Source organism: Zosterops lateralis (assembly GCF_965231275.1).
Source record: "Zosterops lateralis genome assembly, chromosome: 3".
Lineage (NCBI taxonomy): Eukaryota > Metazoa > Chordata > Aves > Passeriformes > Zosteropidae > Zosterops > Zosterops lateralis.
Window position 1 is genome coordinate 27,134,619 of NC_139764.1, and position 9,943 is coordinate 27,144,561.

A 9,943-nucleotide genomic window follows, 5' to 3' on the forward strand; every position below is an offset into this window, starting at 1 on the left:
TTATCATAAATAAATCATTTATTTATGATTATTTATGATGTCTCTTCTGGTATCACTTTTTCTTTCCAATGAGCTGTAAAGAAGTGAAGTACACAAATATTTCTGTGGTCATAGCATGCTTTAAAAAAACCCTGAGACAGAACATTTCCCTGCAGGATGCTCCAGCTGCTTTTCAGCATATGAATGTGACAGAGAACCAAAGCAGTAATCCCTAAATGAGGGAATAGTATCAGGAGAAATGTGTTGCCAGAGTACAATGTGCTTTCTGACAGCAGTGAAAATTTTAAGCATGACAACACCAGAGCATGAGACTCTATGGTTAGCTCTGGAAATTTGTCCTACAATAAAAACGTCTCTATATTTCTTCTTACATTTTTAGCGGGAGAAAGAAAAGCTACTTCTGTAATTTACTTTGCAGTAAATTACAGCTCCAGGCAAAAACTTCAGCAGAAGAGAAACATTTCTGACCATCTACTTTTATCTATACACAAGATACAATCAGTTTCTGTTGCAGAAAGTCTCCAGCACATTCAGTTATAATTTCATCCAAGGTTAACTAACATCCCTCACCCCTCCCCACCCCAAACCTGGTCTTGCTCTGGTGATTTTCCACTCTCTGTACAACACAGTCCCTGATGTTTGTCAGGTGTCTTGGCTGCACGGATCAGGATTTTCTAACCAGACAATCCACTTCTCCATGATGCACCACACTTAAACCCCTGTCCTCCTCAGAGGAAGTCACTTCTGAAAATAAACCCTACCTGTTTGTTTCAAGAAAACTAGTTATTAATAAGTTATTATTAAAATAGCACCATTTCCCTCACTAGTATTTTCTTTCATATTCAGCTGAAGTCTTCTCAAAAATCACTACTTTTTTATTGCATGTAGGGAGCAAAAATAAAAATATTTTATAGAACATGGTGAAATAAGTGAGGGCAATTGTTGTTAAGCAGAGGCTCTCACCATGCAGCCTTCTCCTCCCCATCCTTGCCTTCCCCTTCCTCCACGAGCCTTTAGCATGCTCCAGAAATGCAACTTGCTCTTAAGAAAGCAAACCAAACCCACCCCATTTCAGGTCTTTCTTCCCATCCAATCCTTACACCTTTATCTCTTTCCAGCCCCATTCCCCTCTCTCCTTCAGCACAGCTTCTCTGCTGGACCATGAAATGTTACTACCTTTCTTCCTGATCATGGGCAGAGGTGGAAGAAACAAACTCAAAACACACCTAAATACTGTCCTAACACCAAGACTTGCAGGTACACAGATGACCCTGAATGTCGTTGCCATCTACTTGTACTGTTTGCATTCATTCCAAACACCTGTAAAACAACAGCCAGCAGCTCCCAAGGGAGCACTGATGCCATTGACTAACTCTGTGCAGAGACACAGCAGACTGAATTTCCTAGGAATTCCTCCATCTTCCAAAAAGCAACATGTGACATCTCCTCTGGACATGGGCAAGAGCTGTACAAAAAGCTTATTTCAATCTCAAATCCACTCCATTTTCTGCTTTACTTTATTTGTTTTCATCAGGCACAACCAGATTCAAAGGGAGACTTGTTGCCACAACTCCTATGCAGGGAAAGTGTTTGCCAAAAGCAGAACTCAAAAGTTCTCTTGGAATCTGTCTGGAATCTCCTCATCCTTGCAGAGACCTTGTATCCTCCAACACATTTTTCCCTCTGATGTCCCCAAATCTGCTTCAACTACTGCTAAACTTCAGTGGTTTGTTTGAACACCCTGATGTGTCTTGTCTAACCATGTGGTAAGGCCAATAGGAGCTAGTGGGGAAGATACCTGACCAGCATCCTCATGTTCCCTCAGATTTGACTGAGGGGCCCACAGAACCAGAGTTTATCAGGATATGTACACAGTTAAAATAATTTTAACTGTTCTGAGTTCAGAGCTACAATCTTGAGACACAGTTTATTTGTTTATTAAACAGCGTAATGATGTCCTGGGAAACTTGTAAGTTGCTTATATCCTGTGAAGTGACATCACTAAAATGAAACAGCGGGTCACAGTGTCACAGCTGGAAACCTTGAATCCATCATAACAAGACCTTCAGGCTTCCAATTCAAAAGCTCTGGAGTGCTCAAGTATTTTTCTCCCTAAGGGTATTAGCTGAGGATTCTGATTTCCATGGTTCATTGAGAATAGGACTTGGTACTGAGCTATTGATAGGGTATCTCTGGAAACCCTGGCTGTGGGAGCACTGTGTATGGAAAAGCACAGTGCCAGAAGCTGAGGTAAAGTCCTTCCAGCCCTGGAGGCAGGGTTACATTGCTGTGAGGTGCCTACAAGCTTCAGAACTGTATGAAGCAAACAGTCCAAGCTGGATGACAGAGACATCCAGGCCTAAGTAAGGAAATAGATACAGGCATTACTTGTTCATGCATGGCAGAACGAGAGAAGAGGATGTGAAAAAGATGTCCATCAAGGCAGAGGACACAGCCATACACACAATTGCACATAAGAAGAAGTCCCTTAAAAAGGAATATTCTGTGTTCAGCTTTTTCCTGTTTGACCAGTGGAATTCAATGTTCTTACATCCCTATGATGTTACAAACGAGAGTGGTAGAAGAATAATGCTGAAGTAATTGGGACAGACCTAAGGACTCAAATTTCAAGCCTTCAAATTTATCTGACAGTAATCTTGAACCACAGTGCAGACAATTTCTGCAAATGCTTCCATGTGAAGTCATCTGCAGAGAAGGAAGTTTCTACTGTTCAGCATCTGTTGTCTAAATAGTCTTGTACCTATTGAGACTGCTAATGGGGACTGTATTTCTATTAGTAGATTTGCTACAAAACTAGCATCTAGCTCATGTAGAAACCCAAATCCAGCAGGATTTTTATGACCACTCCTCGAAGGTGCAAATTTCCACATTTTCTCACCAACCACAGAATGGTTTGGTTTTTCCCCCAAGGCCTTTTAGCGACTACAGTTCATTTCTAAAATTAATATTTTCTTGAAACTCACTAAGATGCATCTGTAGAGGGGAAAAATTAAGTTACTAACTTTAATAAACAAACAAACAAACAAAATAATTTAGAAAAATCTTCCAAAGATAAACAGAATTTCCTGTGTGGCTTACTGGCCCAGCTAGGATTAATCAGTCCAATAAGAAAGATTATTAAGCCTTTTTAAATGACAAAAAAAGGCCTGAGAAATTTCAACATGATCTGGAGGAAGAAGAGTTTAGTAATGAGTGTTCTTGCCCTCACATATAAAACACAAAGGATTATTTTTTTAAAGATAAAACCCAGAAGAATAACTATTTTAATGCCAATTTTAGTTGCCCGGAGAACAAGGAGTAACCTTATACAATCTCAAGTAAGTCTGATAGAGTCAGCTATCCGTTAGCTGTAGCCACTTGTTATTTTTTTAGCACTACGGTCATGCCCCAGTGAAACAAAAAGAGGGAGATGGTGGAAATTGAAGGAGTCCTTCAAAGAAGGAAAAGAAGCATGAAGCAGTGAGATGGCTCACCCAAAAAAATTTTGAACAGAAGGGAAGAATGAAGTCAGATCCTTATAACAGCAACAACTGAGAAAAAGTGATTTCTCCTCTCATCTGTCTGTATCTGAAATACCAGCACCCAGAGTCACTATGGACCAGCTGGAAATTTTGCCTATGGAAAATTCCAGAAGGAAAACCAGGTAAACAATGCATTTCTCACTACATAAGGGTAAAATTAATTTAATTTAATTTTTAAATAATATAATTGCTGAAAATGGGGAAGATATCTCTGTCCAATACAGTACTGCATTGAAAAAAAAAATTCTGAAATAAATGTTTTTCTAGAAACATACAGCTTTCTGCACCTCTAAAAGCTATTGAGAGAATATAAAACAAAATCTCTTCCCAGCGTTTCACGCTCTTTCACATAACACTTTTAAAGAGAAACAAGTAAGTTGTATGGGACAGTGATGAGCCTCTGAACAATCCCTCTTTTCATCAGGATCCAAACTAGGTTTCAGAAGCTGCTTGAGACATGCCTAGCTATTTCTGTTCCACTGCAATACAGTCATGGAAAGTTTTCCATGTACCACAGCAAGGCCACAGAGCAAACAGTTTATCACTGGAGTGTCTGAGCTTGCACGATAAAAAACAAACAGGGAGTAATATATGACAAAACCTTGAAAGTGGAATTTTGGACTCTAATTACCTGGTCAGAAGCTCTTTTGAATGTGTGAGATAATAAATTTCTTGTTAGAGAACAAGTCTGCTTTGTCTGGACTCTAATCTTGTATTTGTAGCAGATTGTTATCCGTGCTTTCCCCCTGGAATTCAGTTTCTCTGCACAGATTTAAAATAATAAGTCTTTTTCTCTTCCTTCACGGCAATAGCATGTAATATAGCTGCTCCTACTTTTTGCCCATATTTGGGGTGAACAGAAAGTGGCTTTATTTTCACTTATGCTTTGGTTTCCTTTGGCTTTCCAGCAAGAAGAACATGCAGAATTCCTACAGAAGGCCTCCCACTAAGTATTTTTTCTTTTCTTGTTCTTCTGTGCAGGTTTTAGTGGGGAACCATTAGTTGCATGCCCTGTGACTTTGGGAGCTGGTGGAAGGGAGCTCAGGGTAGTTCACAGGCAGAGGGTGATGGGGTTTCCTGATGGGTCTTGAACAGCTGTGTTCAAGAGCAAATGGACAAATTCAAGTCCAGTGGTTCTTACTATGCTACACCTCAGAGCTGAGGAGCAGCAGAGCCTGCAACTCTACAGCCCTCTGGCACCCCTTGGCTGGTCAGATGCCAGAGAACCGACATGGAGAATTAGCATTACTAAAGAGCTATGGCTTGGCTGCTCCAAATGAGGATCAGGACTTGGGATTTCTCTATTTTTATACAAATCCAGAGGAAATCACAGAAAGCAAGGATGACTTGACCCACCTTAGGGTGGGGTGAGTCAAGATGACTATGGAGTTTGATGCGACATTCGAAGGTCGTCTTGTCCAGCCTCCCTGAAGTGACCAGGGACATCTTCAAGGCCTGGCCTTGAATGTTTCCAGGGGTGGGGTATCCGCCACCTCTCTGGGCAATCTGTTTCAGTGTTTTACCACTCTCACTGTAAAAAAATTCTTTAATTTTTTCTTTTTTAATTTCTATTAAATAACAATGACCTCTTGTCTTTATGTGTTTCGTTCAAGTCTACCCTTCCCCTTGTTTTGTTATCTGAACCAACCTCACTGAAATACTAAGGGAGGGTCCCCTTGACCCTTCTGTGATCATGTTATCACAAATGTAAGACTTCTCCAAAAGAGCAGATGTGCCAAACCAGCCCAAGGATGCTGAGCTGAATGGAAAGTACACGCTGATCAAATATTTGCTATTGCTGATGGAGAGGGAGCTGAGAGGTGGCATTTCCATGACATTTTGTTCTTGTGAAGCCAAGAACTGCTCTATAACCTTTGAATGTGCCTTGAAATTGTTAATCTCACACCAGAAGTAAATGGAGAGTTTTGGAAAAGATGCAATTATTCTCAATTCACAGTATCACACATAAATAACTCCTACTAGGAAATACCATTAATAAATAAGTCCTCATGATGACTGAGAGAAATAACTGATCATATCAAAAGAATTTACAGCTTAAGAGCAAGGTGACATAGCAAGTCCATGCAAGGTTATCTTGATCTATCCTGTTATAATAAGCACATGTGCTTAGCTGGAAGATTATTTTAAAAACCATACTCATATTCCAAAAGTCAGCTAAGAATAGTACTTTACAAATATGAGGTGTTTCCATACCATCCATTACCCAGAGCTCCGGGAATAGCACTGTAAAAGAACCAGGGAATTAAAACAGTTTTTCCTCTTCTACCCTGCATTGGGTCATTTCTCATGAAATATGACTTCTCATGAAAGTTGCTAATACAGATGTGGCTGGAGCACAGATTGGCTGGACTTGAACAGAAAGCAAGCAAGAACAAAAAATGCCATGTCCAAGGAGGAAACAGTGAAAAGACTCAAAATACAGCTGAAAAGTTCAGGACAAGAGACAAAAAATAATTTCAGCTGCTGATTTTTCTGGCAGAAAAGAAGTCCAATTTGTCTCTTTTAAAAATGCAGGCATACATTTCTGAAGCAGCTGCCTTCAGCCTGCTTTTTTCTCCTTTGTAACCCTACTGGGATGCATTGGCATGTATACACACCACTTTTATCAAGCACCACAAAGTAGCTAAATTCTGTCTAGTTCTTTTCTTTTAGAAAAGTGCAAGAGCACTATCTATCCTAAATTTTGTCTAATATATTGTCTGATCTAGTTTGAGAATGTTCCAACTGATTTAAAACAATAATAAGGGTTGTCATGAGGAGAAATCAGTGCATTTAGTGAACAGTCTTGTTTCTTCTGTAAAGGAAGAAGAGCTACTAGGGAGGAGGGGGATAAAGGCCAAAAAAACCCCAAATTGGAACAGCAGCAACTACAAGCAACACCAAAATCTCCAAAAAGTAGAGAAACCCCAGAAGACCATAAAAATAAAATAAAAAAAATTCATTCACCACTCAGCCTAAGATATTTCACCTGCATCCTGTGGGATCTACAGGTTGCTTAAAATATGGTTAGGTTTGTGATATATATGCAGATTTCACTTATCTTTTAATAGCTTATTTTATTCTCAACCTGCATTTTATTGTCACAGTTATTGCATAATTGTTACCACACAGAAAAGGAAGTCAGGCTTGTTGGGGTGACTTTATACAGCTGTTTCACTCCACACTCCTGTGCCTTCATATCTCTGCAGAGACACATAATTTATCACAGTGGGCAAAGCAATTTTAAAATTGCTGTTAAGGAAAGACGAGTCGTACGTGGCGATTTCTCTGAATCGAAGTCCCTCACAAAAATGGGGAATTACATAAAATTGCTTTCGTTTTGCAGAATGGGAGAATGACAAGACAGCTGTAAGAGAAAGATTTTATATCACAGCCTAATTGCAGATGCTACATTATTCTCACAGCATCCCAGCCCCCCTCCATCAGGTGAACTTCAGAGTTTTTTAGAAGAGCTTGTAGCAGTCCATGCACCTCTCACTAAAGCATCACAAATTTCCAATTAAAGTAAAAACAAACAAACAAGTAGCCTGTCATTTGATAGATACATTGAAGTAATTCTCTTGTATTAACCCAACCCCATACCACAGAACATCTATTTTTCTTCAATATTTTCCAAACAAGTCTATACATTCATCCAAGCTCATGCATACAGTATTTAGTCATTTCCAATAACATTAGATTTAAATGTGACCATTAACTGCTGGAGACTTCTTTAAAATACAGGCTAGAAAACCCTACTTTCTGTCATTTTGTGGTTGCTATGTTTAAAGAATCTTCCCTCTGGGAATTTGCTGTGGTCAGAAAGCTTCATCACAAACACACTGTACTACATTTGCTGTAAAAACAAGGAGTGCCTTCTTCATTTCCCTTTCAAGAACCATGGTTTATGATGTTTTAATAATTGTCTCTTAGCTTGACAATTCAAAAATTTAAGAAGTAATTTGAACATGCTTTATTATTACAACTTAAAGCTGTGGTCATTGGTACAGAGGTGTGTTCACACATTGGTGTGCTCATTACATATTCCTAGGTGGGTTCGTGTCTGACTGTGTCATGTACCAGCTTCTTTTTCTTTCTTACCAAGGTCCCATAAGACACAAATATTTAGAATTTTAAAACAGCATGAAAAGACCAGAGACTGCACTACTCTCATCATAAGATCCTGGAGATCTAAGTAAAACAAAGGCAACTTGAGCTGTACCATGAAGTGAAAGACAGTTGTTCAAAACTAATGCTGGCACAGCTTTGATATTTTTGAAGAATGATCCATAGACTAATTTACAATGATTAAAAAACCAGAAGAATTGAATAGGAAAAGCTCAAAAAATATGAAGAAGATAATTCAGTGTTTGAAAATGAGAAACAAAAAACATCCGACATTTAATGTAACTCTATGGTCTGGTAGCAGAATTTCTGAAGGGCTAGATGAAGCCTATCATTTTTGTAGTCTCCCAAGAATCAGAAGTATTTGGCAGATGCTTGAAACAGGAAATGAATAAATTTTATTTAGGCCTCAAACATTATTTATAAAAAAGTCAGCTCATAGTAGTTGACCATGAAAACCTTGCACTATCACACCTATAAAATATATATATTTAAAGACACAGCTTTGGAGTTTTAGAGTTGCCTGAACCATCTACATTTCTGTCTTTCATATATATATGTGTGTGTGTGTGTGTATGGGGGTGTATGAAGGTGTATGTGTATTTATAAAGCAATTTGTTTGCCTTTAAAATTTGTTTCCCATAAGTCAAAACACTGTCCTCATTGCACTAAATTGTTTGGTTTAAACACTGATCTCTAGGGCACTGATAAACAGTATTTTTGTGGGTTTGGGAAAGCTGAAAATATTTCCACTTTAAAAATCCCATAGTGCAGAAAAGCAATGTTCCAGCAATCAAAAACATGGCATGTTCTCTGAGCATGATTCACTGTAGCAAAGCCCCCAAAGAAGCAGTGCTAGTGGATGATTGCCAGTGATAGTGTGTTCTAAAAGAGGAAAAATAACTCGTGAAAATGTAAATAGCCGCTGTTTAAAGCAAGCTGTGCACAGGTACCACTCACAGACAGACAGCCAGCATTACAGCTTAGTCCAGATGTAGTTTAGGTTTCTTCCTGGCAAACAGGAGCTCTCCCATTAGATATTCTCAGCCGAAGAAACAAAAACCAAAGCAGGGCCTGATATAAAAAGTTGTCTAACCTTGGCTAAGTTAAATCTCTTCTGGGGACCCCATCCTGAGAGCACCCTGCCCTGTTCACTCCCACTGTGGAGGGGACGTGCTGCCAGCCCCAGGATGAGGCTTCCCATATGATGTTTGCTACCTTTGCCAGTCACTGGAAAGGGAGGGATTTTTGGCAGCAGTTTTGCAGGGTTGGCTAGTCAAATGCTTAGTATTTGAATGAATCCCAGCTACCTACCTCCTCCTGGCCTCGGCTCAATGGAGCTCAGTGCAGCCTCAGCAATAACATTTGATATTCAGCAGAGCAGGAACACAGCACCTGAAGCTTCTTACGGTAAACCATATACCAAGAAACACACTACAGATATTTAGTAGCCATATAAGGAAGAACCCTGGCACTGACCTGCCGTTCTCAGTTGTCTCCCTCACCTCACATTGCTGCAGCACAGCTTCTGCCTGTGCAGACTCCCACTGACCTCTGGGTTGCACAACTCTGTGTCTGAAAGCAGGAATAGATGAACTCAGTAACTCAATGACCAATTCTACAATCTACAACAACAGTGAGCCCTCACATCTGTGCTTTGTTCTCACCTCTGGTACATTTTTGCCACACACCCTCAAAGTCAGAGGGTTCATGGCAAGGGTTATTTTCTCTGCCCTCACCTGGACTAACTGCTCTGCTCCCCAGTTCTTACCAGGGCATGCTTTCTACATCCCAAGATCCCCCCATCGTAACAGAATGGCTCCAAATTGAGAACAGCTTAACTGAAGATGCCTTTATGCAACTCCTCCCATTCCAACCTGTCCTAACAGGTCCTGAGGAGCTCGTTCCTCTGCTCAGCTTTTATATGAGAGCAGAGGTAGCTTTGCAGAAGAGCCTTATGCAGAGTGAATCCTACCTAGCCTGCACAGCATCTGCAGGAAAGCATGGATCATAGACATGACTGATGCTTCCAAGGAAATATTGCTCCCTTTCATTCCTGAAGGTCCAGACAGGGACAGAGGGACCATCCTGGCAAGGGGCAGCAGAAGTCCCTGCCCTGTTTACAGGGCCACTTACAAGCAAGCAAGCAAGCAAGCAAGTGCACAATGAGCAGGAGTCAAAGTACAAATCACAGCTAAGCCCATGAAGCTTTCTAGGTTCAGGTATCAGATATCCAGCCTTAGGCCAGGCAGTAAAAAACCCTCTGAGCTCTACCA

General features: G+C 40.1%; 1 long non-coding RNA gene across 2 annotated transcripts in view; it reads right to left on the reverse strand.

The window, feature by feature from the left end:
* Positions 1-9,215, reverse strand: part of LOC310907469 — a 28,526-nt gene extending 19,311 nt beyond the window's left edge. For both annotated transcript variants that reach the window (XR_014589626.1, XR_014589627.1), the window contains exon 1: positions 9,147-9,215. This is a non-coding gene — a long non-coding RNA (uncharacterized lncRNA). The remainder of the gene's footprint in view (positions 1-9,146) is intronic.
* Positions 9,216-9,943: the final 728 nt, after the last annotated feature.